The sequence below is a fragment of the Notamacropus eugenii genome, chromosome 1 (assembly GCF_028372415.1).
Source record: "Notamacropus eugenii isolate mMacEug1 chromosome 1, mMacEug1.pri_v2, whole genome shotgun sequence".
Classification (NCBI taxonomy): Eukaryota; Metazoa; Chordata; class Mammalia; order Diprotodontia; family Macropodidae; genus Notamacropus; species Notamacropus eugenii.
The window spans coordinates 414,224,582-414,229,209 of NC_092872.1; the positions used below are offsets into that span (position 1 = coordinate 414,224,582).

General features: G+C 37.7%; 1 pseudogene; it reads right to left on the reverse strand.

Moving 5' to 3' along the window:
• Positions 1 to 1,833: 1,833 nt before the first annotated feature.
• Positions 1,834 to 3,522, reverse strand: LOC140518764 (pseudouridine-5'-phosphatase pseudogene; annotated as a pseudogene).
• Between the last annotated feature and the right edge of the window lie 1,106 nt (positions 3,523 to 4,628).

Consider the following 4,628-nt stretch of genomic DNA (forward strand, 5'->3'; position numbering starts at 1 on the left):
ATAGAGGTGGTCTCTAACAGACTCCAGTGACAAAGTCACTTGTTTCTCCTTACATTGAACTGCACCCAAATACTCTCCAACCTGCTTCCACAGACCCAATTCCTGGACTTTCTCGTGAGTATACTTTTTTTTTTTTCAAATTTGTTAATTTGTTTTCAGTTTTCAGCATTCACTTCCATGGGTTTTAAAATTTTTCCCCCTCCCTCCCCAAGATGGTATGCAATCTTATATGGGCTCTACACATACATTCCTATTGAGTACATTTACACACCAGTCTTATTGCATAGAAAAATTATAATGAATGGGAGAAACCATGAGAAAAACAAAACAAAACACAATGAAACATAACAAAAAAGAAAATAGTCTGCTTCATTCTGCATTCCAACTCCATAGCTCTTTATCTGGATGTGGATGGTATTTCACATTATGAGTCTTTTGGAAATGTTTTAGGTCCTCACATTGCTGAGAAGGGCTAAGTCTATCAAAATCAATCCTTGAACACTGTGACTGTTGCTGTGTATAATATTCTGGTTCTGTTCACTTCATTCAGCATCAGTTCATATAAGTCTTTCCAGATTTTTCCAAAAGTCTACCTGCTCATCATTTCTTATAGCACAATAGTATTCCATTATATTCATATATCACACCTTATTCAGCCATTCCCCATTTGGTGGTGGCCATCTCCTCAATTACCAGTTTTTGGCCACCATAAAAAGAGCTACTATAAATATTTTTGTACATGTGAGACCTTTCCCCATTTTTATGATCTCTTTGGGATACAGCCCTAGAAGTGATATTGCTGGGTCAAAGGATATACACATTTTTATAGACCTTTGGGTATAGTTCCAAATTTCACTCCAGAATGGTTGGATCAGCTTACAGGTCCACCAACAATGAATTAGTGTTCCAACTTTCCCACATCTTCTCCAACATTTATCATTTTCCTGTTGTGTCATGTTGGCCAATATGATAGATGTAATGTGGTACCTCAGAGTTGTTTTGATTTGCATCTCTCTAATCAATAGTGATTTAGAGCATTTTTTCATGTGACTATCAATAGCTTTAATTTCTTCCTCTGAAAACTGCCTGTTCATATCCTTTGACCATTTGTCCATTGGGGAATGACTTGTATTCTTGTAAATTTGGCTCAGTTTTCTATATATTTTAGAAATGAGGCCTTTATCACAGATAGTAGTTATAAAGATTCTTTCCCAGTTTTCTCTTTCCCTCCTAGTCTTGTTTTCATTGGCTTTGTTTGTGCAAAAACCTTTCAATTTAATGTAATCAAAATTATCCATTTTGCATTTCATAATGTTTTCTGTTTGGTCACAAATTCCTTCATTCTCCATAAATCTGACAGATAAACTATTCTTTACTCCCCCAATTTGTTTATAGTATCAGCCTTTATACCTAGGTCTTGTATTCATTTGGACTTTTATTCTGGTATATGGTGTCAGATATTGGTCTATCCCACTTTCTACCACACTATTTTCCTGTTTTCCCAGTAGTTTTTGTCAAACAGTGAGTTCTTATCCCAGAAGCTGGGGTGCTTGAGTTTATCAAACCATAGACTGCTATAATCATTTACTACTGTGTCTTGTGTACCTAGCCTATTCCATTGATCTACCTCTCTATTTCTTAGCCAGTACCAAGTGATTTTGATGATAGTTGCTTTATAATAAAATTTAAGATCTGGTATGACTAGGCTACCTTCCTTAGCATTTCTTTTCATTAGTTCCCTTGATATTCTGAACCTTTTGTTCCTCCAGATGAATTTTGACATTATTTTTTCTAGCTCTACAAAATAATTTTTTTGGTAGTTTGACGAGTATATTTTCTTTTTTATTTTTATTTTTATTTTTTTATTTTTTTAAAAGTTTATTTTTTTAAAAAACAGCAAATTGACATTTACTAAAATAAATCATCAGCATCAATTTTATTGAATATTTTCTGAGTATAGACATGAGCCCACTTTGATAGAGAAACATAAATTACAGAAAGTTGGGTATTTTTCATTTTTAGTATAATCAACTACTGAGTATTCAGATATTAATTATGATTTGTCCTTTGATTCATCTTGGCTATTTTTATTGTTTATTCCTCCTCAAACAAAGAGAAAGTCAAGGCAGGAGGAATTCATTGAGTTACTTGGAAATTGTAGTAAATGATATGGTCACAAGAATGTCTAAATTATTGGCTAACAAACTTTTCTTTATTATATGCTGATTATCTTTACTAGCTCCTCATTAAAATAGAAAAAAAAATCCAAGATAACAAATACGCAAATAATGCCACAAAACAGACCATCATTAGAATATTTGTCAATCATATGGTGGCAAACCAAACAATTCTGGCCTAAAGTCCTCTAGTGATTTCAGCACCAAGGTTGCCCTTCTTGTAAGCTCAGGGTTTAATTGTTCATCTGGAACCATAACCACCTGCATACCAGCTGCAAGGGCTGCCTCAACTCCATTTGGAGCATCTTCAAACACAAGGCACTTTTCTGCTGGAGGAGAAGGGGAAAATCTCTTTGCACAAGTTAGAAACAAATCAGGATCTGGCTTGCCATTCTTCACCTCAGGGTCATCACCAAGGATGAAATGATTAAACAAATTAAAAAATTCTTTGTGTCTTTTTGTTTTCAATTCAAATGATGATCCAGCGGAGCTAGTAGCAACAGCAATAGGTATGTTATGTCTATGTAGATGGTTGATCAGCTTCTCAACACCTGGCATAAGTGCAGCTGTTGGAAATATTTGTTTTTGCTTCTTTTTGCTTTCTGTCAACAGTTCCTCTTTGGTTAATGGAAGATCCAAGACTTCTACAATAATTTGTGCTGCATCCAATGCTTTTTTACCCATAACCATGGCTTTCACATCCCACGTATATTTCTTTCCAAAGCAGTCACAGATTTCCTGGAATATCACTGAATAGAGTCGTTCAGTATCCAGAAGGAGGCCGTCCATGTCAAAGAGCAGGTGGGTGACCGGCCTCAGCGGGGGCGCAGCAGCCAGGCCGGGAGCCCGCGAGGCCATGGTGCTCTGGGCGTCGGTCTGTCGCGAGGCCTCGAGCGGCTGGGAACTCGAGCTTACTGCTGGGGGGACTTGGCGGGAGTGGCGGAGGAGGAGGACACGACGGAGGATAGCGGGAGGGGGTTGGGCCCGAAAAACTCGAGTATATTTTCTTAACATGAAGTTCTACCCACTTTGATGTTCATTACCTATATTGTTTCTTTTGAACCTTATCCAGAGCCATGGGCTGTGCCTGGGTTTCATTCCACCAAGTATTGGTGGTATCTATGAGTTCAAATTTACCTCCTTGCATTAGAATTTCTTATTTTTTTTTATTCTAAACTTTGAGCATTTTGTGGAGCCATTTGAGGCCTTATATTTTACCATTGATTCTTTTCTACTAATTAGGTTTCCTGGGTACTTCTCTATGCCTTGTCTTTTATTCTGTTCCCTTTTTTGTAGCTATTTCCTATAGTATCTAAATTGGGGAATATACATAGGCAATCTTCCTCCCCCATATTTTTAAATTTAAAATCCTTTAGATTAATTTCCATGACACCTGGGCAACACATTCTCAGCAGCCTTTGTCAGGTATCCTCCATCTCTGGCCAGGAATCTGGCATCTCTGTATTTTAAGTTATGGTCTACAAGTTCAAATCCCATTTTCAGACACCTGAAATAGATGCTTCCCAAATTAATGTTTCCTTGATGAATCCCTTGCTCTCAATGGACAACAGTTAGGAAACACAACCCATGCCCATTGGGGTCTTCAGTTTCCTGACGCATACTTCATAATTGTTGCCAATTCTGCTTATTTCCTCATGGCAATGTAATCTGGGCCTATGTGAATCACCAGCAGTGGGTAGTTGTCCTCCATTTTGATAAATCTTGGGAGTTTCTCTGTTATATCTTGAATATGAGCCCCTCACCCCAATAGACAATAGACCCTTCTTGCTGTTATCATGTCAACACATAGCTGCATTGGGACCCCTGAGCAGGCAATTACTACTGCCGTTCTTACTAGGTGATGGCTTCTATGATTCTAGGATGTCATTTTTTGGAGGATGAACAGTTTGTTCCTCCTCAAAATATTCTGGTTCATCTTCATGACTAGACTCTAATCTGTTTTCAAGATCAGATTGTATATCTGTCCTTTCCCCCTTCCCTTTCTCATGTGTAACAATCTTCCATCCTCTATCACTCAAGGAAGAAGGAAGAAAGGGAGAAAGGAAGGAAGGAAGGAATAACCCCCTACTGTATGTCAGGCAATGTGCTAAGCACTTTTACAGATATTATCTCATTTGAGGGCAAAGTCCTCCCCCATTACAGGACTGTGCCCCCCAATAAAACCTTACTTTTTTTCCTTAAGGCCCCCTAACAATCTGTAGAGTTGTGAGGCATCCTTTGAGTTTCTTCACCTTCTCCTCAGGTACCATAGGACTCTGCATAGAATGGTGAAGATTGAGAATATGATTGCATTGCTGTGGTACACTGTGGATCTCATTATTATTACTACATATTCTAGTTATTTTATACATGAAAGTGGCACAAAATACTCTTTCAGCTTACTCAAAGACTGGGACTTAGAGAACTGAGTGATAAAGACTACTCATTTTG